This window comes from Equus caballus, chromosome 2 (assembly GCF_041296265.1).
Source record: "Equus caballus isolate H_3958 breed thoroughbred chromosome 2, TB-T2T, whole genome shotgun sequence".
In the NCBI taxonomy this organism is placed as follows: Eukaryota; Metazoa; Chordata; class Mammalia; order Perissodactyla; family Equidae; genus Equus; species Equus caballus.
The window spans coordinates 896,579-924,010 of record NC_091685.1 but is presented as its reverse complement, the minus strand read 5'-3'; the positions used below and the strand labels follow the sequence as shown (position 1 = coordinate 924,010).

The following is a 27,432-nucleotide window of genomic DNA, read 5'->3' as shown; positions in this document are numbered from 1 at the left end:
CCCCATGCAGCTAACAGCACTTTGTTCCTATGCTTTCAGGGCACCGAGCAGTCTGAAATGGCGTTGTTTGTCTCTCTCTGGAGACTGTGAACTGTGCGCTCTTCAAGGTCTGGGGCTGGAACGTGTATTTCGATACCCCCAGCTTTCAGCACTGGGAGGTACTTAGCAAACTGGACTAGGGTTTCTCATACACCGTGGACTACCTACATTGGAAGGCCTGGGTGCTTGTTCAAAATGCAGACTCCTGGGTCTGCACTGAACTTCCTGCGTTGACTCTTGGGGTTGGGACTTGAGAAGCTGCAGTTTAATAAGCTCCCCAGATGACTTGAGTAGGTGTTAACCTTTGCCAGCCATTGTATCCCCACTTCCTAGTACAGTGCCTGGCACATTGCTGCTACTCAACAAACACCTGTTGAATGAACGAATGAGTGAGCGAGTGAATGAATAAATATTTTTAGACTGGACTGGGCACACAAGAGTCAGTTTGCTCTTTCGGCTAGTGTGACATCCAATTCTGGCTCCAGAGTCAGATAAGCAGACGTCCCTCCAGGTTAGGCCCAGCTTGGACCCAATGTCCCACCTGCCCTTGAATGGACCGGTCCCCTGGAGGCGGTGGCTGAGACAGTAGAAGGGAGAGAGTCTTGGCGGTTGTAAAGTTGGTGCATTATCTCACCCTCTACCAGAAGGCTCCTGTACCATCCCCACCTCTGCCTCATCTCCCCACCCCCAAGCATCCTGTCACATCCCAGATCAGATCCATTCTGGAAGCAGTATTTGCTAGTTTGACGTTTCAAAATAGCATCAAGGAGGCTAAAGATAGCTAGGTTACAAAGGAGGTTATACAGCTTGCCAAGCGACGCTGAGCAAATTCGGTCTTCTCCACGTTGCTCCAAGGAGTACTTTGATGTTTCTCCTCTATCTGGAGGAGGAGCACTAACGGATGAGGGGAGAGAGGATATTGAACCAGGAGCCAAAGGACTCAACCCCAGGCTGAAGTCAGTGAAGGGTGATGGAGCGTGTGTGTTTCAGAGGTCTCGGTGAATGAACTCTGCTTTCTCCAGTTGTCTTAGACAAAAAGCTTCACATGGTAAAGCCCTGCTCTCCAGGCTCCTGAGGGGCCCCTGTGGTTACCTCTGCATCTGGTTTCCTTTCGGACCAACACAACCAGAAATCATCCAAGCTGGGGAAACAATTTGTCCATCTGAGATAGTAAAATTAAAAAAGTCACAAGCCTTTTACTTCCTTTTCATTTCTTCCTGCCTCACCCCCATTTTAACTAAATGTTCCAAAGCCAGGACTGTGTGACTGGGGAAGTGGGAAGGTGGGGGCCAGAGCCTGGTGACCATGGGGAGACACCGTGCTCCCCAGGGATCGAGTATCTACTGAAAGATCGGCACCTATAAATAACAGTACCAACTGTTGATGGACTGTGACCGTTTGCTAAGCACTCTGCTAAGCTTCTCACACACTTTACCTCATTCATTCTCACAACACCCCGATGCATTAGGAACATTATCTCCACTGTATGGATGAAGAGCTGAGGGTCAGAGAGGTTGAGCAACTTGTTTTGGGTGCCACAGCTAGGAAGCTGCAGAGTTGGGGGTTCCAATTCAGGTATGTGTGACACCGAAGCCTGCTTTCCTCCCGACCACGTTATATCGGCTCCCTTTACGGAGATAGACAAGGGACATCCTCCCCTCCGTGCCCTGAACTGAATCCATTCCAGGAATCAAACCGGCTTCAGAGAGGGGGTGACCTGCTCCTGAGGTGGGCAGGCAAGGATGGTGGAGTGGAGGGGGGACACCCATGCCCCATGACTCAGCAGCCCAGCCCACTCATCTGACCTTTCCCGTGTCACAGATATCTAATGAAAGGGCAATCCCTGCCTACATCCTGCAGCCCCAGGGGTAAGTGACAGCTTGAGTCACAAGGGACAGACTGAATGTCAGAGGTGAAGTGTCTCTGCCTCGCCCTCTCTGAATGTGACTGCAGCTGTCCATTCACTGGTGGCAGTGCTGTCACAGCCAGAACATGTTGGCAGAGAGGTAGCCAGGGTGGCTGAGGGGGCAGGATGCTGGTCATCTGGCTAAAAAAGGGGGTGGGGCAGGTCAAGCAGCCCCCCTCCGCCTGGCTTGAGTTCCTGGCTCTGTAATAGGATTCCCGTGCTGCCAGAGGCCCCTGGCTCTGCTGAGCAAATTCAGTTAAGGGCAACGGGAGGGAGCACTAATGGTTTCCACATTTGGGGCCTCTGCAGCAAGGCCTCTCAAGCTCTGGGGCAGGGAATCTGACCTCACGTCTGAGCAGAGCCCTGCCCTGTGGAACATAAATGTGTTCGCTGAGCTCCTCTTAGGAGGGAGGGTCTCAGGCCTTGTGGCTGGACATTAAGAACAAGACGAGAAACAGGCAAACTCAGACGCAGCCTGCCCAGAACTTACGGCCGGTGGGAGGCACAGAAATATGCCAGTAAATTACGACACAGGGGGAAGAAGGCTGTGGGCGCTGTAGGAGCGCAGAGGAGGCTGCCTCCTGGGGACAGGGATGGGACAGAGATGGAGGGGCTCAAGAGGACGGCTGATTCTCTGTGTGGGTGACAGAGACCTGTAGGGAGCTGACGAGTTCATCCGGGATCTTGGGGGAGGGGGCAGGAGCAGGGAAAACAGCAAATGAGAAGAGCTTGAGGTGGGGGAGCCGTATGGGAGCCCAGAGGGCAGGACTGAGGCAAAAAGTACAAAGAGAGAAGTTGGTAAAATCTTCGGGTCTTCCAATCCATCAGGAGAACAATTGAGTTATACAAAGAGAACCGGAGAATTATACAAAGGCAGAGACATAATATGATCCATTTAAAAATACCAGTCTGGCTTCTGAGAAGCTGGGACAGGACAAGGTGACACGGCGAGACCTGTCCGCAGGCGGCAGCAGTGACTTGGGGCACTGGTGGTGGTGTTCCACACCAGGGTGGTGGCCAAGGGGAAGGGTGAAGTCACTTACAAGGCCAGATCAACAAATCATATGGTCTTTGCCTTCGAGGAGAAAACTATTTTAGTTGAAAAAATATTTTCTTCCTTAACTCATCTGTCTTATGTGACTGGAAGGGAGCTTAGAGGTCATTTAGTTCACACTCCCCTTGCAAGGCTAATGGTTTTCAACCTGGGTTTGAATCCCCTCAGTGCAGGGAGGGGCGCTGGAACATTAGGCAGGAGGCGGAAGTGTCTGGGTGGGCAGCTGATAGGACTGAAGCTTGCTGGGTGTCAGAAAGCCCCAGACATGGAACTTGAGATCTGCTGGCCCGCCCTGGCTCCAGGCATTGCGGCAGCTTTGGGGTGGCACCCATTCTGCCAGCTGTGATGGAGCAGGCTACTGCCCTCACCAGGGGTGCCCCTCAGCAGAGGGTCCACGGAGGCCAGCAGGGGCTGAGGGCACCTTCTTGCCAGCGGCCCTCACAGGTGCTTACTGAAGGCCACCCCATGCCCAGCCTCGTTCCTGGAAACAGCCGGTAACTCTGGGTGAGAACCAGCACTTGCTGACCTTCTACACAGGCAGAATCCACAGGAAAAGGTCCATCTTTTCAGAGGTTGTTGAAAATTTAATGACAATTCCTTAGGCTTGTAATTCTCTTTTAACATTCTCAAAGCACAGACATACCACCTTCTCTTAGCTGAGCCGAGCTGTGCTTTCCAGCTCTAAAGACTCGCTCACTCAGTGAGGCCCAGGAGGGAGGCTGAGGTCCTGGGCCTGAGAGCCCCAGCAACCTGGCTCCTGTCCTCACTCCACCCTTGCAACTGCGTGACCGCAGTCCTTGCTTTACCTCCCTGAGCTTCCTCCTCCGTAAAATAGGGATAATGCACCTATTTTGGGAGGTCGCTGTCAGCATTAAATAAGATGACGCTGCCTAGCCCAGTGCTCAGTAAAGGCTGGTTGCCTCCGCCTTATTTCTCTCCCATTGCCGTATTCCAAAAAGGACACATGCAAACTAGAGGCAGAGGTGCCCGCACGCCGTGTCTCAGTCAGCTTGGGCTACTATGACAAAACACCATTTCCTTCTCACAGCTCTGGGGGCTGGGGGACCTGATCAGGGTGCTGCACGGTGGGTCCTGGTGAGGACCCCGTCCAGGCGCGCCGCCGGCTGCCCTCCCGCTCTGATGTTGCTTCCTCCTCCTGTAAGGGCACCAATCCCATCATGAGAGCCACCCCCTCATGACCTCCCCTCAACGTAACTGCCTCCCAAAGGCCCCGCCTCCTAAGGCCATCACCTAGGGGGTTAGGGCTGCAACGTGTGCACGTTGGGGGGACACAGACATTCAGTCCACAACACATTGGGTCTGAAACAAACAGGAGTTTCACTTTTTCTCCCCTCCAAAGCCCTGATCTAGGACTATCTCTTCTCAGGCTTCTCCTTACACAGCCCCTGGTGCTTCCTGGGGAGCCCCTTCGACCGTAGGATGAGAGCCATGGAGCCTCTCCCCTGAAAATGCACAGGAACATAAATAGGCAGCAGGCACACCTTCTTATCCACATGATTTTGCTTAAAACTTTAAGGAGTTCACACATTCCCTGAAGCTCATGTATGGGCTCTGATTTAAAAATCTGTTACAGCACCCGTATGACAGAGACGGCCTCTACCACAAGCTGTGGTTCAGTTACCCAAGTTCCCCTGGGAGATCACAAACTATGTGAGGGGGGACCAGTGCTTCTCATCAGTTCTGTATTCCATATGGTGACTGGAGAGTGACAGGTACATAGCGAACACCTTGGTGGATAAACGGATAGAGGGATGGGTGGCTGGTTTGGGTGGGCGGATGAGTTGGGGTTTGGATGGGTGGGCTGACAAGATGGTGAGGAGGTTGCCATGTCGGAGAAGGGCCCAGGTAAGCAGTGAGAAGATAAGTTAGTGGTTGTGGGGACCCAAATGCTGCAGGATCTTGAGACTTCTGGCTGAAGACCTCTGGATTAATTCAGTAGAGAACAGGGAATCTGGAGGGATCGGAAGCAGAGGAGGAGCTGAGGGAACAACGTCTTAGCAGGCTGGGTCTGAAGCAGGCTGCGGGCTGGGTGGGACAGGAAGAACCTGAGTCAGAAAGCCGAGGAGGAAGTTGGGCAAGCAGCCCTGGTGCTGAATGGAAAGCAGAAGCTGCAAGACCCAGGGCTAACGAAACCTGGAGAGCAAGCAGGACCCAGGGGCTAGGACAGAGGGCTGAACAGGGACCCAAGAATTCATGGCATGTGGGATTCTGAGTCATTCATCCAACCATCCTTTGTTGAGCCCCTCCTATGTGCCAGGGCTTTTTTAGGCACTGAGGATAAGACCAAGTCTTTGCCGTCAAATAAGAAAGACAGAAACGTTAATAAAAGTTGAAATTTATGGAGCACCTGCTGTGCATCAGCCACTATCCTAAGTGTTTCATGCGGCTCTCCTCAACAACAGGTATACAAGGGAGTATTATTATCATCCCTATGTAACAGCTTAGGAAACTGAGGAACAGAGAGGGTAAGTAGCTTCCCCAAAGTAACACAACTAGGGAGTGTCGGAGCCAGGATTTGAACCCAGGTCCCAGAGCCTGTGTGCTTCGTCACAGTGCTATATTGCTGCCATTCAATGGATGAGCAAACAAGAGTAGTGATGCAGGGTGATGAGAGATATGATGGCAATCTGTCCTGGGCAAAGAGAAGCACTGTGGCATCCGCTCTGGTTGGGCAGGTCTGGCAGGATTTTCGAGAGGAGACCCTTTGGAGCTGGGCCTTGGAGAACGAGTGAGGGTAAAGTTGAAGGATGAGAGGAAGGGCATTCGAGGCAGAGATACCAGCCTGAGCAAAGGTGCAAGCACCGAGGCTGGAACAGCAGAGACGTGCGCAGGAACCCACCAGTGGTTCTGCGTGACCGCCCTGCAGCCTGGGAGCCGGCAGGAGGCAGCGAGTGGCGCACGGGGAATAATGCTGGGGACTGTCCCTCACCCTCGTGTGAAGATTCATGATGTTCAACACTCTGTTTAACTCGTTGATTATCCTGAACAACCCCAAGAGGTAGGCAAGTCAACATTAGGTCCATCGCTACTTTGGAGACACGGAGACAGGTCAGAGAAGTTAAATGACTGGTCAGAAGTTACAGCACCAGCATATAGCGGAGACCCAAGGGGACCCTCGGACTCCCAGCCTTAATCATCTGCGCACTTCTGGCACACGCATTGTGCTGAGCACTGCCGGAACAGAGAGAAACAAGACTGAGTTCTCTGTTTTCCGCTACAAAGGCAGATGAGGAAACTCAGATCAGCAGAGGATTGGATATGAAGCCTTGACAGAAAAACAATTACCAAGAATAATCAACATGGGCATAACACTTCACAGTTGCAAAGCACATGAACACACAGAACCTTATTTGACATCTATGAAGACACTCTGTGGCAGAGCATACACATAGTACTTTTATTCCCATTTTTCAGATGAAAAAACTAAGGTTCAGAGATATCAATTGATTTGGCTAAGGTCACACAGCTTGTAGGTGGTAGAGCTAAGACTCAAATACAAGTCTTTCTAATCCCAAATGTACAAAATCCAGGAGGGTTGCTCATTTTCAAATAAAGAAAATTGAAACTCAAAACATTTAAAGTCTCCCAGTTAGGATGACCAACCACCAAACACCATGCAGCCCCCTGTTCTTTAGCCCCAAGCAATACTGTCCTCAGAGTCTTTGGACCCTGGACACGTGAACTAAGGAAAAAATCCTTTGGCCTTTGGATCCAGTCCTTTGCTGTTTCATGCCTAGCTGCCTTTGCACAAACTCTCTGTGAGAGCAGCTACACTTGATGATGGAAAGTTAACCGGGCTATACAAAACCATTCCTTTGGTAGGCGGGCCAGTTAAAAAGCTCCTGACTGAAAATCCACTGTGTTGTGAGGCTCCCGAGATCCTCTGGGCCTTCACAGTCAGGAACAAGGATCAGGAGTTCCGTTGCTCTGGGAAAGAAAGGGCTTAGACTGAGTGTGAGCCGGGCACCAGGCAGGCTGGGCTGCAGGGCAAGACGCTCATTTATTCAAGAAAACATACACACCACTCAACCATTACTGAGCACCTCTTTGTGCCAGGCATTGTTCAAGATGAGCACTGTCCAATGGAGATAATAATACAAACCATACAGGCAAGGCCAGGCCATCCCTGGCCTCGGATGAGAAGCCTGTAGGACAGAGCTGGGTTAACAGAAAAATAAGCCAACATTCACTGAGTGCTTCTTTTGAAGTAGCTGCCCTTCTGAACACAGCATAAACCGTCAATCCCATCCTCTGCCCACTGAGGTAGCAGCAGTTACAGGAATCTTTCGGATGAGAAAGTTGAGGCCGGGAGAGCTTGCGTGCCTTGTCCAAGATCACACAGCAAGTCAGCAGCGGAAGCAGGTGTCCAGCCCAACTAGTCTGATCCAGAGCCTCCGTGTGACAACCAGGAGAGGGCTTCGTGGCCATTAAGCCAAGCTCTCCATTTCACCTATGAGGAGGTCCCAGAGAGGGCACGAAACTTAATCACACACAGCAGCACCTAACACCTAGTCCAGTACTCCAAAGTTTGGACTCTAAAGCCATTCCACGCCTCTTTCTTCATCTCCCTCTTCTTTGTGGTAGCTTGACCTTCAACCTGGCCTTGAAGGTAATGGGAACCAGCCCGGGAGTCAGTCAAACAGGAATTTAAATCCTGGCCATACCACTTCCAGTTGTAGGTGCTTGGGCCGGTTGTGTGGTCTCTCAGCCTCAGTCTTCATATACATAAGGTGCTTATGTGGTATTATTCAACTCAAAGTGGGGTTGAAAGGGCTAAAGGAGATAACGTCTGGTCATTCTATATCACTATTCTGTTTTAATTTCTTCATAGCATTTAATACTATTTATTATCTTATTTCTTCATGAATTTACTGAATATTTCTTCCTACATCCCTCTTGCTTTGCCTTATCCATAGCTGCTCTCCAAGTGTCTAGACTGCATGGTCCAGTACAGCAGCCACTAGCCAATGTGGCTGTTAAGCCCTCAAAATGTGCCCTGCCCTGAGATGTGCTCTATGTGTAACCTACACGCGGAATTTCAGGGACTCAGCATGAAAAAAATAGTGTAAATGTAAATATCTCATTGATAATTTGTATATTGATTACATGTTGAAATGATATTTTGGGTATATTAGGTTAAATAAAATATACTAGTAAAATTAACATTTGTTTCTTTTTCCTTTTTTTAATTTAGGTTACTAGAAAATTTTAAATTTCGTATGTGGTTCATAGTATTATTCTTATCAGACGGTGCTCATCCTGAACAACGTCTGGCAGGTACCAGGTGTGCAATAAGTGGCTGAATGAATGCGTACATTTTCTCGAACAAGTGAGTGTCCAGCACAAAGGCGAAAGTAGGTAAATATTAGTTTCTCTCAGTTGGGTGACCCCCATGGGACACGGCTGTCTGCTTTAGCTTAATAAACGAACTTTGGTTAAGGTGTTAGTAGCCAAGAACAGTTTGAAGTGCCATGCTTCATGGTAAGATAGACATTTTAATTGCACCTTTCTAGAAGTCAGACAAAAGTAGGCTTTTTAATCGTCCTGTGGGACCTTCCAGGAAAAAGGTTCCTTTACAAAAGGAAGGAGCCGAAACAACAAATGCCGGGGGAGGTGCAGGTGGGGTGGAGAGGAAACAGCGACCGCGGAGACGAGACGCGGCCAGCAGGTGCTTGCTCTCACCGCCCACCGCGCAGCGCCTGGCGCCGTCCAGGGGCGCGCGGGCCCTGAGGAACCCCGGTGAGAAGACTGGAGGAGAAGGAGCAGGAGAAGGAGCGCGGAGAACTCCGGGGGCAGGGGGACAGGGCCACCGCCCGCGGGGGAGGGCCGACGTCCACGGGGGCAGGGCAGGGCAGGGGCACTACGGAGCCGACCACAGGGGGCGGGGCCACGGGGAGGTGGGTGCCACGGGGGCGGGGGGGCCGAGGGGGCGAGGCGACAGGGATGGGGCCACAGGGGAGGGCCCGCAGGGGAGGGGTCACAGGGACTGGGCCGGAGGGGAGGGACCGCAGGGGAGGGGTCACCGGTGGCGGGTCGCCCGGATGCCCGGCGGAGAGCACCCAGCGCAGGCAGCCCCAGGAGGAAGGTCGCGGCCTCCCGCGGGGACTTTCCTGCGGGCGGGCCTGGGAGCGCTGGCCTTTGACTTCCCGGCGCAGGCTGGGCCGCGACCATCCTGCGTGGCCTCTGACGCAGGCGCCAGCCCAGTGCCCGCCCAGCCAGTGGAGCTTGTCTTCTCGCCTGGCCTTTTAAGGCCCTCCCTGCCGCCTTCAAGGCTCTAACAAAGTCCTTCTTGTCCCCCAGCCCAGGGGGTTCTCACACTTGAGTGCATCAGAACCACCTGGAGGCTTTATTAATTAGTTAAGTCAATAAATTGATTAAAGTGATAATTGTTATTAGAACACATTGCTGGGCCCCGCTCCTCTGCTATTTCTGATTCAGGGCGTTTAGCGGGGATCCTGAGACTAATGCAGTTCCAACATGCTCGCAGGCGATGCTGATGCAACTGGTCCAGAGAGGCTCCCCGAGAACCACTGCTCTGTATGGAACAGCCTTTTCCCACATTTTCCTCCTCATGCAGTCCGTAGCTTGTTCAGTCTCCCTCCGAGCTTGGAACCCTTGACAGCTCGGGAAACAGGTGGGGCGAGAGACCTGCATTAGAGCAAAGCCAGGAGGGCACCAGGGAATCCCAGCTCCCAGTCCAGGGGGCTTTCCACCGCATCGTGCTTCCTTTAGTCCCTTGGGAGGCAGATGTGTGGGACCCAGAACAGGGCAGAACTCTGAGCAGTAAGAGCTGAGTGGGAAGCAAAGTTCATCAAGTCCAGCTGCAGGACAGGGAAAGCAGACCCCTTTCCTTCGAGAGAAGAGAGGGCGAATGGAGGACGCCTGTTGGCCAACCGAACCTGCCCTCAGCAGAGCCCACCAAAAAAGTGCTAACTGAGCAGTGGCTACTCTGTGCCAGGCACTGTCTGGGTGTTGGGGCTAATGCAGGAAATAAAACTGAGATCAGTGTCTTTAGGGAGTGTGCTTTCTAGTAGGGAGATTGACAGGAAACATAATAAAAGAGTAAATTATTGAGTATGTTAGAAGGTAATAAATGCTATGGAGAAAAACAAGAGTCAGGTAAGAGAGTACCAATGGGGGTTGCAATTTTAAATAAGATGGTTAAGGTAGGCCGTATTGGAGGGTGACATTTGAACCACAAGTTAAGGTAGTTGGCCATGTGATAGCTGGAGGAAGAATGTTTCAGGCAAGGGGAATAGCCAGTGTAAAGGTCCTGAGGCAGGAGCATGTCTGGTATGTTCAAGCCTCAGGAAAGAGGTTACTGTAACTGGAGTAGAGATGGGGTAAGGGAGGAGCCAGGTAAGAGATATCAGAGAGGGAAGCAGGCAGGCAGGAGCCATGTACAGGACTGGGGGGCCACTGTTAGGGGCTTGATTTTTACCCTAAGATGTTCCTCTATTTCTTTACGTTTTTGCCCCGATGCTTCTTTTTTCTTTTTCTTAAAGATTGGCCCTGAGCTAACATCTGTTGCCAATCTTCTTTTTTCTTCTTTTTCTCCCCAGAGCCCCCCAGTACATGGTGGTATATTCTAGTTGTAGGTCCTCCTGGCTCTGCTGTGTGGGACGCCCCCTCAGCATGGCCTGATGAGCGGTGCCATGTCTGCACCCAGGATCTGAACCCGCGAAACCCTGGGCTGCCGAAGCAGAGCATGCGAACTTAACCACTCGGCCATGTGGCCAGGTCGCTGCCCTGCTTTTTCTGGCCTCTTCCATCTACAATATGGGACTCACGAAGAGCATTAACCGTTCCCTGGCTCACAGCTAGAGCTGGTTTGGAGGAAGAGTCAATTTCCAGTAAGTCAGTGCGCCCCAGCATCTCAGATTTGGGGTTCACAGAGGTTAAAATCACTCTGTGTGATCCGCAGAATAGAGGTTGGAGGTTCATACCAGCCTTCGGCATCCTCTTTCTCTCCTCCCCTCGTGCCCCACAGCGGCTCTGATGTGCCTGCTCCCTGAGGCTCCCAGCCCTTCTAGGACAGCACCGTCCTTTCAAAGTACAACGTGAGCTACACACATGATTCAACATTGTCTAGTGGCCACATTTTAAAAAGTAAAAAGAAACAGGTAAAATTGATTTTAATAATACATTTGATTTAACCCAATATATCCAAAATATCATCAGGTCAACATGCAATCAATACAAAACATTGATGAGGTGTTTTACGTTCTTTTCAGTGCGAGTCTGAAAGCCGGTCGCATTTACTCCTAGGGCACCTCAGTTCAGATGAGCATTCCTCGCTCCGCAGCCTGGGGTGGCGAGTGGCCACATGGACACACAGTCCTAGGCTGTCCTGTGCTTCCCCGCCCCGCCCTCCTCAACATTACCAACTCATCCTGTTTTCAGGTGGAGCTGACACGTCCTTCAGGAGCCTTCATTGATTTCTCCACTTCCCTCTTTGGCCTGTCAGAATTAATTTATGTGGAATATTTAGAATAGTTAGAATAGTTCTTGGGACATAGTAAGTGTAATTGAAGTCTTAGCTGTCATTATTATACCATTTACTGCAATATTAATAAACTGGTTGGTTCTATCTCTTATTTCCTGGTTTTCTCTCCCCATTATGCTGAAAGCTCCATGGGGAGAAGGGACCATGCCTACCTTTTTTTTTTTTTTTTTTTTGCTGAAGAAGATTCACCCTGAGCTAATATTTGTCACCAGTCTTCCTCTTTTTCTTGCTTGAGGAAGATTCACCCTGAGCTAACATCCACTGCCAGTCTTCCTCTGTTTCGTTTGTGGCACATCACCACAGCATGGCCGCTAACAGGTGCTGTAGGTCCACACTCCGGAACCAACATGGGCTGCCAAAACTTAGTGCACTGATCTCAACTACTAGGCCATGGGGCTGGCCCCAGTGCCTGCCTTTTTGACTGCTGTGTTCTCAGGGCCTTGAGTCTGGCACAAGGAGATGAATATTCGATATAAATTTATTGAATGAATGAATAAGTGACTACGAAAGTATGCTTGGAGTTATGATTAAGTGTTTTAATTCTAACATTACAGGAGATAGTGATCACAGTCCTGCATGACAATATCAGGTTCCATTTTACAGAGGTTGAGACAGTAGACACTAAAGACAGATGATATCTGGACTCAAAATGGAAACAGCAGGTGGTGCCGGGGACAGGCCCCAGGCTGTGAATTCAGAGGGATCTGGGTCTGAAGTCCTGTTACCTCACCGACCGCTTGTCTGACCTTGGAGAGAGGTTAGTTAACTTCTCCAAGCCTCAGTTTCCCCTTCTGTAAAATGAGGATATGAGCATCTCTTAATATTATATACCTTCATGTACAGTAAGTTTGTAAATGGCAGGAACACAGGCCCTAATCTCAGCTCAGCTACCCTTGGGGCGGGTTTGCTAACCCCCTGTGCCTGGATAGCTACTGTGTGTGTGTGTGTGTGTGTGTGCGCGCGTGCACGCGTGCAGGCGCGTGCACATGCATGCGTTGTTCATATTTAATGAGAGAGAAACCTTACATGTAAAGGTTTGGTACGTAGTAGATGCCATGTTGGTGTCCTCACTTCTTTAATTTTCATCCGGCAGCATGTGATCTGTCTTTTCTCCTTCTCCTTCTCACGTGAAGGAGGAGAGCGCCAGCAGTTCATTTGCAGTTTCGGGGACACTGAGCCTGCTGCCTAGTAGTGCGTCACAGGTTCAAGTTAAGAAAAAGCCCTTAGGCAAAACCCTAAGCCTGCCACTGAGGTCTTCCCGCCCTTTGCCTCCTCCTCAGCCTCCCTTCTTCCAGAAGGTCCTGCCCTTGGTCCTCGCAAGTTCCTGCATTTTCTTGTCTCTCTGGCTTCCATAAACAAAAGTAATTTTGAATTTTGCTGCATGTTAAAGAGGAATGCCAGGCACCTAGAAAAGCTTACCGCTTGCTGCTCAGCAGCCCCGGCTCTCCACAGCCCTGCTGCAGCACTCTCTCCATTACTTCCTGCGGGACTGCGAGGGCTTTTCCCCCGCCAGACCTCTGAAAGTTGTGGGTAGATACAGTCACATCTCTCTGGATCCCAGTCCTGGATGCATAGTAGGTGCTGGCTAAACACGTGTTAATTGGGTACGTGAAGCATGATGCCTGTGTGACTGTTCCTGATGGCTTCCTCGCCAAAGTGCCCGGAAGACTAACAGATGTACGTGGTCAGAGTGGTAACTCGAGGAGGCTGGATGCTGGTTTAGAAGTGAAACTGGACACGCTGAGAAGCTCCCCCCACTGCCTGCTTCCCTTTGGTGTCCTCTGGGGACGAAGGGGAGGCAGGAGGAGCTGGGAGCCCAGGAGCGCTGACAAGGTGCCCTCCTCAGCACTGAGTCAGCAACCCCCGGCCCCGTGCACACAGGAAGATCCTGCTGGCAGGCGCTGAGTCACAGGAATGACTGGAATAGTTGTTTAGATCATAATGAATTCCCAGAACCTTTCCAAGCCAACCAGCAGGCACATGCTCTCTCCCTACCCCAAGAGCTTTCCAGTTTTGTGACTTTGCAGAAAGACGGACCTGAGCCTGGGTGTCTGGAGGGAGGGCAGCAGGGGAGTGGGGAACAGGAACCCCCACCAATCCCATCAGTCAGCGCCGCAGGTCGTTCGTTCCCTTTCACGCTCCCAGGAAGATGTAGAAAGAGACTGGCATTGTGGGCATGAATCCTGCACAGGCTGCACGGCTGCAGTGTCAACTGGGTGAGGTGTGGACCAGAGGCCCTGGCAGCTCGTGGGGAGCAGCCAGGGTGTCAGTGGATGCTAACTGCCCTGGGAGCCCAGGCAGGTTATCCTCTGTGGAAAAGTCATTAGAGGTCTGTGTACTTGGATGAAACAAGATATCTAAAATGCAGCCCCAGGAGAAACTACGACAGAGGGGGAGACTGGCCTCGAGGCATTGTGGGATTGGTGCATGAGTCTACAGGTTGCATCTTCTCAGCTGCAAGTCGAGACCCCAGCACCTTCCAGAAATGCCTGTCCTGAGGACTGCAGAAGCCCTTAGTGAATGCCCTGTCCAAAATACTGCTCAGTTCAAAGCATCTGTCCTTCCTGAGAGCACTCACAGAAGACCTTGGGCTTCTGAGATTTTCCCTACCCTCCTTGACACCACATCCACTGTGAATGCCCCACCCAGGTCAGCGAATAGCCCCTGCTGCCACATCACTCACGCTTGTGTTTGCTCTGAGGCAGTGCTTCCCAAACGTGGGCACACATCAGAAGCACCTGGAAGGCTTATTAACACAGATTTCCGGGCCCACCCTCAGAGTTTCTGGCTCAGTAGGTCTTGGAAGGGGCCAGGAATATGCCTTCTTAGCAAGTTCCCAGGAGATGCTTATGCTACTGGTTCAGGGATCACACCTTGAGAACCATTCCTCTAAGGCAGAGTTCTTAAATGTATTCTTAGGTCAGAAACCCATTTGAGAACCCCTGGTAACTCATTTGATAAGTCTGGCCATTCCTTCCAGAAAAATAATACACAAATGCTGAAAAACATACAAACTTGATTACAATTTCAGGGTTCCTTAGACCTGCAGAAATTCATCCATGAATGTCTAGGTTAAAAGAACTCCTGAGTCAGGGTCCAAACCAGAATTCACAGTGAAATGCAAATTCATAAAGGACAGGAAAGCAAATTTTATCACTAAGAGCAGAGGTGTTTCATAGCAAAGTGGTTGAGTGTTTGTTTCCATTCAAATCCTAGCTCCACCACTTACCAGCTGTGCTTCAGTTTCCACATCTGCAGATGTGATTGATAATAGGACCTACTGCATAGGGTTTTGTAAGGATTGAATGAGTTCATACATGCAGTATAGAATAGAGCCTGGCACATAGCATACACGCAATAATTGCTCCCCACCACTTCAGCTCAATCAAGTCCTATTGATTCAACTTCCACGTATACTCCAAGCCCTCTCTTGCCCATCCCAACATCCATAGTCCTAGTTTAGGTACCAGCCACGTCTAGTCTACCATATTGCAATATCTTCCCAACTGCTCTCTTTCTTCCAGTTGCTCCCCATTCCAGTGCTTCTTCCGCACAGCCTCCACAGTGACCTTTCTAAAACCCATCTCGTCTTGTCATTCCCCCGTGTAAAACCTTCCGAAGGTCCCCCTATCACTTCTAGGAGAAATCTGAGCTCTTGAGCATGGCGTATGAGGTGTGCCTTGATCTGGGCCCTGCCACTTCTTGGACCTCATTGCTCAGTGCCCTCCTCTTTCTCCCTCCTGTTCCGGACAAAGAAAGCACAGGCTGATTCTAGGTGCACTACACTTTTTCACACGCTTGCCTTAACTCCTAATGCTTACTCTGCCCCAAATGCCCTTCAGCCCCCTTTGAGGCAAACTTCTACAGGATATTCTTCAAGACCCAGCAGGAGGAGTCTCTTCTCTGCCACTTTCCGTGAACCCCAGGGAGAAGTGATCTCCCTTATTTGTGACCTATTTACTTTGTGCAGCATGCTCCCTCTAACCCTTCAGTGCCCATGTATGTTCCTGAGTCTGTGGAAGACACTGTTGGTTCTTCTCCCAATAACCACTCTCATCTTCTATTTCCCAGACTTCCCTGTAGATAGGGTTCCGAATGCAAATTGAGTCCCACCAGTGGACGCACACGTATGAGATTTGAAAAGTAGAAATGAAACAAAGGAAATCTTGCTGTTTTAGATGTTTCCTGCTGGCAAGCACAGTTGTGGAGACACGAAGTTTTTCTGCATCATATTCCAGTAACTAGTCAACAGTTCTATGATTGTCAAGAGTCAGTTTTCAGTGAAGCAATAACGGCTTCCCAGTTCTGGCTCTCTGGTCCCTAGATTGAGAGTATGTGATATGTTACAGATTCTAGAATCTGGAACTCCATATTCGATTTGAGGCCTCCTGATTTCCACCTTCCTGATGGTGCAGAGGTAGCAGCTGGAAGTCACCACTGGTGCCTACAACCCATGCCTCCAGCCCTTGAAATGATTTTCAAGCATCCAATCCCCATATTAAAATCCTTTCTTCTTTAAATATCCAGAATAGCTTTCGTTCCTTGAATTGAACACTGAATGCTGTTGTGAGCTATTAGTAGGCTAAGACCGTGTCTCATTCATCTTTGTATCCTTTGTGTCCTAAATTGTCAAAACAGGTTTCTGAAAAGTGAACCCCTTAAAGAAGTGGGTGGGGTCACTAACCTGAGTTGGAGAAGGGCTAGATTGCCAGTGGGCTGAGGGCATGTCATTTATTTCTGTTCAGCCAATGAGCTTTGAGGGCAGAGCTGCTCTCAGACCAGCCAATAAACACACACACACACACACACACACACACACACACACCCCCCATCACCAAAATAACGAAGAGTAGGGACTGACTGAAAAGCTGGAACAAGAGCGCCAGTTTTGAAACAGGAAGACTAGGACTCTGCTCCTCACTGTGGGAGCACGCTAACCGTGCTCTCCTCCGCGACGACCCCTCAGGAGAGCTCGGAGAGGCCAGGAGAGCATGAGGGGAAGGGACCGACTGGCTGGCCTACGAATACGCTCTGGGGGAACCGTGGAGCTTGGAGAAAACAACAAGCACCGGCGGGCGTTACCGGCCTGGCTGTGCGGAGTACAGCGAGGGCCATACTCTGCAAAACTCTAAAAAGCATATAGGGGGAAATTCATGAGCTTTAGAGATCAGACTGCCTCCTGATCAAACGCCAGGTCTGCTGCTAATCTCTGTGTAACCCGAGGCCAGTGCTTCCACTGCAGGAGCCTCTCCCCTCGCTCACACACTGAGGCGCGCAGTCCTCGCCCCCAATGGATAAGCTGCCTGCACAGGGCCGGCAGGACCTCAGTCTCTGCAAGCCCCCTTTGATCTCAGTCTCTGGATGGCCTTTAAACTGCCCGGTATTCTTTCTAATTGTAACACTTTGCTCTATAAAATAATTAATTTAGTGTTTTGTTTTGTTTAGTTTTCTAATTATGGTTCCTGAAGGTAAGGCACTGAGCTTTATGTAAAGGGTGATTTCTCTCGATTCATTCCTTTTGTTTGAAAGGCTTAAGGGAGGAAGTGAGATTCCCAGAAGTTTTTTAAATGCAGAGAGGGTGGGAGGGAGGAGGGAACCCTTCCAGGAAGATTGCTCCTGCCAGCTGGGGAGAGAGTGCAGAAACTTGGCCTTCTGGTCCCTGTGGAATCGTATTATCCCCGCTCATCAACAGGGCTATTAGCATTTGAGTCTAAGCCAGTCTTTCTGGGGCACCCCTGGGACTCCGGGTTGAAAGCAACCTCTCCTTCCAACTGCCCTCTGTAATCTATTGCAGGTTTATCGCTATGGATTTCTCCACCAAAAGGACTAGAAGCTTCTCATTTAGTGAGAGAGATGGCTGTCTCAGATGTCTCACCTGCCTTTCCTCCAACATACTGTCATGTTTCCTTAGGGTAGAGAGTACCAGACATTCTTCAGGAAGGATCTAAGCCCTAAACGCTGGGAAGGCTGTTTGTCCCTTTAATGAGTCTGTGAGGTTCCACAGGCCCCCTTGGCGTCTTTCACAAAGCCAGCTATTGGGTTCATCCAGGACAGGTAGGACTAAGGGACCAAGCCTCACAGGGACTGAAGTGACCCCTGGGCGGTGCTAGTGATGACACTTAAACTTCAGCAACGTCAGCCATAGGGGAACTTGGAGAGATGGCCCCCCATACGTGCGTGGGAGTAGAAATCAGAACTAGGAAGAAAATTCCCATTGCTCAGTGCACACATGTACATAGCATAGTGGCAGCGGATTTTGTAGCTCATGCACACTGGGCATGAAACAGTTAAACTGCCCACTTCTGAGCTTCTATAGCCAGTGGGAATGTTTGATGTTACTGCACAGGAAGCATCTCCTGGAGTGAATAATCCCTCCACGGCAGGGGGCCTTTCTGCAGGTTGAACCCTGCCTGGAAGCTGCTCTTTTCTTGTCAGAGAGCCATGGGCAATAGCTGGCACCCTGCTCTCCTGCCCTGCCCTTCCTCCCACCAAGAACACGGCATGGGCCGCTCAGTGCCCAGGGAGATGCTCAGAGCATGGAGTGGAGAGCCACAGAGCTACTACTGTGCTGTGCAGAATGGGGGAAAATAAATGTCCTCGTCAGCCGCTGATGACCATCTGTATCTTTAGCCCCTACAGACCGAGAGACTGAGGATTCTTTACCGTTACTTTAAAAAAATAACCCCCATGGAAGTGACCATTGTTTTGTCTAACCGGGCAGAATATAGGCAAGGAGGAACTCAGAAGGGATGTTGTTGTTAGTGCCATGGAGTCATTTCTGACTCCTAGGGACCCCGTGTCCAGGAGAGTGGAACTCTGCCCTGTCTTTTTACACCATCCTCTCACCTTCCTGTGCCGCATCAGACAGTGCGCCCTGCTATTTATAGGGTTTTCGTGGCCAATTCTTTTGGAATTGGGTGGCCAGGTCCTTCTTTCTAGTCTGTCTAGTCTGGAAGCTCCACTGAAACCTGTCCACGATGGGTGACCCTGCTGGTATTTGAAATGCCGGTGGCAGAGCTGTCAGCATCACAGCCACATGCAGCTGCCACGGTGTGACACCTGACAGACAGGTGTGCGGTTCCCTGACTGGGAAACAAACCCCAGGCGGTGGTGGTGAGAGTGCAGGGTCTCAACCACGAGACCACCAGGGCTGGCTCAGAAAGGGATGAGGGCAGTGTGAAAACAGGATGACCAAGAAGAGGAGCCTCCAGATCGAAGGGTTCCTGACTCCTCTGGGAGAGACCAGCACCTCAGCAGGTGGGACTGGGCGTGATATTATTGCAGTGTGTCTGGTGTATATATGATAAACTTCTTTTGCTGTGTATATTATAAGTACCGAAGAGGAGAAAAAAAGGAAACGATAAGCAAGATGGCACTCCCGATATTATTCTACATGAATATTTGGCATTGAGGTGATTCTAATCATTCTTATAATCAAAATTCTCATACGTAGCCTCCTTTTTAGAACATGGCCTTAACAAAGGTTATTCCCATTGTTTTATGCAACTTGTTTTAAAAAGAGTTTCATTTATTCCTCATAGAAACACTGGGTGACAGGTTCACTAGATACATTTTACAGACACGTGAACTGAGGTGCAGGGTATTAATTGAGTTGCCCAAGGTGACATAACTTATCAAGTAGCAGAGCTAAAATCCAATTCCAAATATACTTGATTATTTCCAAACCTGTGCCCTAGCTACTAAACCACGCTCTCTTCTTGATCTGTGTTCTAATTTGTGGCATGTTCTCTTAGAGAGAAAGGAAGCTGACTTCAGAGGGAAGAACTTGGGCCAATAATTAAAAAAGAAAAAATTAACCCAGTAAAAATAAGAAGGACAAAATATTTGAAGAGGCATTTCAACAGAGGACATGTAGATGGCAAACAAGCTCATGAAAAGATGCTCAGCATCATTAATCGTTAGGGAAACGCCACTTAAACCCACAGTGAAATACCGCTACACGCCCACTAGAATGACTAAAATTTTAAAGATTGATCTTTTCAAGTGTTGATGAGGATGTGGAGCAAAAGAAACTCTCAAATACTGCTGGTGAGAGTGTAAAATAGTACGACCACTTTGGAAAACTGTTAGGCGTTTTCTTAAAAAGTTAAACAAACATCTACCATACAACCCAGCCATTGCATTCCTAGACATTTGTTTAATTGAAAGTGTGTACCCGCACAAAGACTTGTACATGAGTATTCGCAGTAGCTATATTTGTGCAGGTATGAAAACTGCCACCCCTAGCAGCATCTATACAATAAAATCTATAGAAATAGAAAAGAACAAATTATTGTTAAACATCATGGATGGATCTCAAAATAATTAAGCTGAATGAAAGAAGACAGAAAAAGATACATATTATATAATTCTAATTACATACAACTCTAGAAAATGCAAACTGATCTTTAGTGACAGAAAGCAGATCAGAGGTTACCTGGGAATGGAAGAGAGCGGGAGAAGAGATGGATTACAAAGAGATATGAGGAAAGTTGGGGGAAGGGGTGATGAATATATTGCTTATCTGAATTGCAGTGGTGTTTTCATGGGTGTAAACATAGGCCAAAACTCGTCAATTTGTACCGGTTATTGTACGTCAGCTGTACCTCAAAAGAATCAGTAGAGAGAGAATGCCAAGAAGATGCAATAGTAGGAAGTAGAAGAAAATGAAAGCAAAATCCAGCAAGGTAAGTAACCTAAAAGTAAATGCAATGTAACAGCTAAGAACCTAAACCATAGATTCAAATCTCCGCTCAGCTTTAGGAAGGCACTTAGCTGCCTCTGTAAAATGCAGACAATGACAGTATCCACCTCATAGGATAGCTGGGATGATTAAATGAGTCATGCACATAAAGCCCTAGATCAGTGCCTGGCACTTAGTAAGGATTCAATAAATATTAGCTATTATTATTGCACAAATCATCTCATTTCATCCAAAGTCAACCCTTTCCCAATACGGAAAAACTTAAGCCCCATCCAGCTGTTGAATCCAGAGGTGAAACCATGGGCCAGTAATTTCCAAACTCAGGTTTTCTGGTGACTACCAATTCCTCCTCTTAAACATAGCTTGCTGCAGCTCCTTGAGATTTTAAGAGCTAAATAGTGTACTTGACTGCCCAATACACTCATTCTCCAAAGGTCGGGGAGTAAAGGATAACAAGACTCCCTTAGTGAGAATGAGCGGAAGCAGCAAGACACTGAGTCACCAGGGTAGAGTGTCATCTGGATTCTGTTGGGCCACTCACTGTCATGTATGTCTGTTTCTTTCTTGACCCATCATTCTAGCTGCCCTGGGTTCTATCCATTGGGCGGGCTTCCTCTGGCCAGCGTTAATCAGTGCCAAAACTGAGAGGATAATTGAGGAGGGTCCCATTATTGGGCACTGAACCACATTCATAGCTCATTTCTGTTTGGATCATGAATGTGAGCTAAGGGGTGCTTTCAAGGTTGAACAAGCACCGGTCTCTGTTTACTAGGCTCGAGTATTTCTTACTCTACAACTCTTTCAAGTTCTTTCTTAGCTGGGCCCATTGATTGGGTGGGGTTAGGGGAGGACACGTGGGAGACTCACTTTGCTGGTAGCCAACACCAGAAATCTTCCCCAAATTTCATTTTTGAATTTGAACCTCACTCTTACAGCATAAGTTTCTTTTTTTAAAGATTGACACCTGAGCTAACAACTGTTACCAATCTTCTTTTTTTTTTTCTTTCTGCTTTTTCTCCCCAAATCCACCCAGTTTATAGTTGTATATTTTAGTTGTGGGTCCTTCTAGCTGTAGTACGTGGGACACCGCCTCAACGTGCCTGATGAGTGGTGCCATATCCGTGCCCAGGATCCGAACCCCCGGTCGGGGTTTCTCTGAGCGCGTGAACTTAACCTCTCGGCCACGGGGCCAGCCCTGAGCATAAGTTTCTTAATATCAAACTTGAGGGCTCTGCATATCTCCCTAAATCTTAGTTTATTGGCCTCTGCCTCTGCATTTGAAGAACAGGCTGGAGTAGTGAGACAAGGCTGTCTTTCCTCCCATGTGGCTCCTATCTGCATTTGACTCCCCAGCCAAATGTGCATTTACAGCTTTCCCGGATGGGGATCACAGCAGAGTTAGTCAGCAGCAATCTGAGGGCATCGGTCTTCCTGGATTCTTCTGAATCGTCCCAGGTACCCAGTATCCTAATTGGTACACCAATTTTAAGGCCATATCCTTAAGGTAACTGATTATCTGATTCCATGGGTTCAAATTTCTAAGTAGGTAGAAAGAAATTCTTTTACCAGAGCTGTAAATCTGCCCAGCTGTTCTCTATTTGCTATCAGATGGGCCCAAATCAGTAACTTAATAGAAGTTGCCAGATGTAGCAATATTTTGGCATTTTCCTCCAGGTCACCTAAAGCTCCTATTTTGTGGGCAATGCTCTGAGTTCTAGTAGACAATTAACAATCTTTAACCAACTGATTTCCTACCACCTAACAAGGATTGCTCATATCCAGCCTTATAAGGCAGAGTCCTCCTGACTTCCTGCGCATCCTGACTCAGCTGTTTACATCTGGGGACCTGTCTGTTGTAACATTCGACTCCCAGTACTTATTTCTGCATTAGTCAGAATTCTTTTGGTTGGAAGTGACAAAAATCCATCTCAAATAAGCTTAGGCAAAGGTTAGCTTATTGGAAAGACATAGGAGATGCTCATAAGGGGAGAGTGTAAGACTGGTGAGGGCCGTGGCTGAGCCAGCTTTGTTCACTACTCCAGGCCCAATGCCTGGGACCGAGCCTGCTGAATGTTAAACAGATAAAAGACCAAATTGCGGCAAGGGTGGGGTGGCTCTTGGCCTTGATAACAGCTGAAACCAGCACTGAATGCCTCATGAGAGAGCAGAGGTGGGGCTTTATAACAGATAACTTTGGGTCGTGTCCTCAGTCGGTCCGTTGCTGGACTTCCCTGCTGCACCACCTGCATGGATGGGGTCCTTCCCGGGAAGCCAAGTTCATACTCTGTGGTCCTTCCTCCTTGTCGGAGTTGATTTTGCAGCATTGGGCACAAGATGGGAGTGTGACCAATCACATCTGCTCTCCAAGAAATTTTAACTGAGCCTGAGATTCAGTCTGTTTGCTGGGGGTTGAATTGGTTACATATGAATGTAGATACTGATGGAGGATGTTTTTCAGAGAGAGAGACAGGGGGAGAGAGAGAGAAGAAAACCAGGAAGAGGAAGAGGCTAAGGAGAAAGAGGAGGAGAAGGAGGAGGAGGGGAAAGGGGGGGAGGAAGAGGAGAGGAGAGGAGGGAAGAGAGGGGAAGGCAAGGGAAGGAAAGGAAATGGAAGAAGGAAGCACAGAGAAGAGCACGTATTAGTAGAGAGAAACAGTTTCAACTGCTTTTGAGGTCCTGATTTCAGACCTGCCAGGCTCAGCTGAATCCCCATACTTGGGTTCCATGAGATACCCCCTTTTCCTACAGCAATTTCCCCTCATTCATATGAGCTAGCTCAAGTTCTTTTCTGATACTTTCAACTAACAGATACCTCCCGCCAATAAAAATATGGACACTGAGAATTCCAGAAGTAAACAGATTTGCCCATCCATCAGAGCATAGACAATAAACGCCACGGTCTTTCCTACTCCCTCACTCCCGAGAAGTACAGCACACCAGACAGAAATGCTTTTGGCTGCAGATAACAGAATGCCAGCTAATAAAAACTTCAGAAACAGAAGCGTTCAGTTACTGAACTTAACTAGGAGCGGGAAGGCAGGCAACTCCCAGGTTTGTTGCGAGTGCCAACAGTGTCACCAAGCACCCAGCCATCCTCAGCTTACTGGTTTTCTAGCTTCGTGAGTGTGGTCATAGAAGGCTGCCACAGCTCTGGGCATCCAGAGCAAACCCAGTGGCGAGCCCGAGGGCACCCTGCTTGCCCCCTGCAGCTCAGCCCGGCTTCATACAGATCCTCTGGCTGGTCTGCTGGCCGCTGTGTTGTGACGACAGAGAAGAGCCCAGGGTGCCGGACAAAGTCTGGGGCTGGAGGCCGAGCCCTCGTTGTTCCTGCCCACGGTCTCACTGAGCAAGAGTCACGGGGGCTCTCTGTACCTCCATTTCCTCGTATGTTTAAAAACAAGCAAGAAGGAAAGCAGTCATCGTTGGTGGTGGTAAAAAGCCAATGGGGTAATATGCATATGTGGGCCTAGTTTTAATGCCCTGGAACCTACCCGTTTCTTAAAGAATGTGTCTCTCCTTCCTTCTTCCTTTCTCCTTCCTGCCTCTCACTCCCTGGGGGAGAAAGCACCAGGGCCAGTCAGAAGAAGCATGGGCTCCCGGGTCAGGCAGACTTTATTTCAAATCCTGGCCCTGCCACTTGTTAGCTGCCTGCCTGGGGCAGGGTCTGTCACCTTGCTCACCAGCACGTGTTTACAGGGTGCCTGCTGTGTGTGGGCACTGTTCTGCCTGGGAGGACGCGGGAATGGACAAGAAAGACACAGTCCCTGCTCGTTAGAGCTGAGAGGCTGGTTTACTCATTTGTTAAATAAGACGAATAATACTTTATGTATTCTGTTATTGCTTGAAGAGTTAAATGAAGCAATTTATGCATGATAGCTGTGAATAGTAAATACTCAGTACATGCTAATTCTCCTCCCTCCTTCCCTGTCTCAGGCATTATAGGATGCTGGATGTCAGAACTCTGGCATTCTAATTCCAGCCCTGCCATCAACGGGCTGTGTGATCTCAGGCTAATGCCTTAACCTCCCTGGTCTCCGTTTCCTCCTCCATAAAATAAGAATGTTGTATGAAATAATTTGTAAGACACCTTTGGTTTGGATGACATTCTGTATTTCTCAAAAGCAGTCATTCATCTTTTTATATTGTGACAGAGCGGGTATATTAAACTGTGAGATGATCTGAAAACAAATTTATAATTAGCACTCGTCAAAGACTTGCCAGGACGCAGCCCTGTGCTATATCCCCATGTTTTTTACTGTAATCCCACAGTGACTCTGTGAGGCAGGTATTACTATCTTCATTTCATATGAGGAAACTGAGCCTCAGAGAAGCAAATTTGGTCAAAGACACTCGGCTAGTCAGAGGCAAAAGTGGTGTTGAACCCACCCCTGTCTGATGCTAAAGGCCATTGGCTTTGCCCTCCACTGTGGCCGTGTGGCTGTTCAGAGCTCATCGTAACATCAATTGAACATAGTGACCCCATAAATTGGTCAGTAGGTCATGTCGAGAAGGAGTGCCTCCAGCATGGTTCACCCAGAGGAAGACACAGGTCCTAAGTCTGGCCCCCTTCCGCATCCCGGCTCGTCTTCTCGCCTTCTCCACAGCTGCCTCCCCTGCCTCCATTTCTGTGGATGGGTCCTTGTGATGGGCGGGAAACCAATCATTATTGTTCAGGAATGATGTTTCTCCAATTGTACATCTGCTGCTTGTTTGGCTGGGAGTTTGACAAGTGTTTCAGTTCACCATGGTGGTCAGACCCAGAGGAAATAATTAGATGGTCATGGCAACCAGCATCCCAGGCACACTGAGGAGGGAGTGGAGGGAGAGTCCGAATGTCCATCTGCCATGAACGCTCTGGTCTCAGGTTCCTCAGAGGGCCTCTGCTCCTTTAGTCCTAAAATCCTCTCATTAGGAGAATGAAGTGTTTAATTCCATACTGAAAGGCACAGGTCCTGAGATTCAAAGAGCACCTGGAGAGGTGGTACAAAGACCGGATTTATCCAAAACCGAGAGGGACTACGGGATGCCGAATTCACTCCTGAGACCCCACTGTGTCCCGGGAGCTGGGCTCTGTGTTCTATACCATTGCTTCAGTTAATCCTCACAACATCCTGCAGCGGACAGGGGAGGAAACTGAGGCCTGGGGAGGTGAAACAGCTTGCCTAGGATCACATAGTTAGATGGTAAAGGAGTCAGAATTTGCACCTTGGTCTACCTGACCCTAAAGTTTTCTTACAACCCTACACTCAGCTGCCATCAGGACCTTTCCTAAGTTTGTTTTCTACTAGAGTGGAGGTAGGGGCTGGGTAGAAGGTCAGAGGACATCAGTCCTGAGGGCCATGTCTCTGGTTGATGTCGCTTCCCTGCGTTGCCCACCTCGCAGGACTCTGCCTTCTGCAGCGGACCTAAGCCATTCTCGCTGCGCGTCTGCTTCTCACCCGGTTATTTTAAATCCACGTTCTCTCTTCCATATTTCTGTGGTGTGCTAAGGCCATTTGAGTCTGAGTCCAATTCCCTCTCTTTATTTCACTAATTGAAAAAATGGCAGACTGTGTGTGATGCTTTCCAATTCCTGGACCATGTATCTTCCCTCTGACTCAAAAGTTGGATTGCTTGTTAACTTACAGTTCTCACCTCATAGATCTGCTCCTCATGGGCAGCTCCAGAAAACTCCCAATCTTCAGTGATTTTTCTCCCCTTTTCCACATTCCAGTAATTCTTTTAAGTCTCATGAGATTATTCTGTGCCCTTTGCTTGGTGAGGGCTAGTTACCTGGCACTTCATTCTCAGCAGGCTCCTGGGACAGAGAATTCTGATATTCTCTCATATCAGAGGACCTGCCTGTGAGTCTCCTTTCTGCCACTAACTAGCCCTATTACCTCGGGGAAGTCACTGGACATTTTTCCACGTGTAAAATAAGAGGTCAGACAATCTACTGCTGACGCTGTCTTTCAATGCCAACATTTGGTTATTCAAGTCTTCCTTCTAGTAAATGAATTTTCAAATTCCATTTGAAAGTGAACATTGTTCAACTTGCTCCTCAGTTTATGGACAGTGTTACCTCTCAGATCGATGCAAATTCAGTCTCCTTGCCTCGAGATTTTGATTTTTCCACCTTACATCTTCTCTGAGTTCTGAGGGGGTAATCTATGACTTTTTTGAGAGCTGTCTTTCTCTCCCTCCTGTTGGGTAGAATGATGGATGAAGGGCAAATAGAGATGGTGGTTGTGCCAAAAAAGAAAGTAAACAAGTTAAATGATACCTTTAAGGAATTGAAGGCAAGCGTTGCCTGGGTCAAGCTGCCCTCACTATGACTATATTTTGCTGTGCTTTGGCTGCAGTGGATGATGGCGTAACAGGAAAGTCACAGCCTTTGGATCTGGCTCTGTCACTGAAGTAGTTTCATGATGTTGGGCAAGTGACCCAACCTCTCCAAGCATCAATGTCCTTTTCTGTTAAATGTGGGTAATGGTACCTCAATAGTTGCCGTGAGAATCAGTGATGAGATAGATAAAACACCAGGGCATTGAAGTTTAGAGAAACATATAGATATATTTATGGGTGAATTGACCTGATGTCTGGGATTTGCTTCAAAATAACTGGAAATGATTGTCAACTGATTTTTGACAAGGGAGCTGAGACAATTCAATAGACTTTTGAATATACTTTTCAACAAATGGTGCTGAGACAACTGGCTAACCACATGAAAAGCCCTGAAGAAAATAAAAAGTAAATAAAAATTTAAAAATAAATAAAAGTAAAATAATAGAGAAAAAATCCACAAGGAAATACCATTTCACACTCAATGAGATAGCTATAATCAAAAAAGCAGATAATAAAAAGTGTTGGGCAGGATGTGGAGAAATTGGAATCTTTATACACTGCTGTTGGGAATGTTAAATGATGCAGCCACTGTGGAAACCTGTCTGGCAGTTTCTCAAAAGGTTAAATATAGAATTACCGTATGACCCAGAAACGCCTCTCCTAGGTATACACCCAAGAGAAATGAAAACGTATGTCTCCTTGTACATGAATGTTCTTGACCACGAATGTTCATAGTAGCCAAAAAGTGGAACTCATATGTCCATAAAGTGATGAATAGATAAATAAAATGTAGAATACCTATACAGTGGAGTATTATTTGGCTAGAGGAAGAAATGACGTCCTGATATGTGCTACAAGATGGATGAACCTCGAAAACA

At 48.6% G+C, this 27,432-nt stretch overlaps 1 long non-coding RNA gene across 1 annotated transcript; it reads right to left on the bottom strand.

Annotated features, from left to right (window-relative positions):
* Positions 1-11,139: 11,139 nt before the first annotated feature.
* On the bottom strand, positions 11,140-16,122 carry LOC102149279 (uncharacterized). Its single transcript, XR_289770.3, has 3 exons — positions 12,946-16,122; positions 12,553-12,711; positions 11,140-11,480 (listed from the first exon to the last, which is right to left on the bottom strand). It is a non-coding gene; the product is annotated as an uncharacterized lncRNA (long non-coding RNA).
* Positions 16,123-27,432: the final 11,310 nt, after the last annotated feature.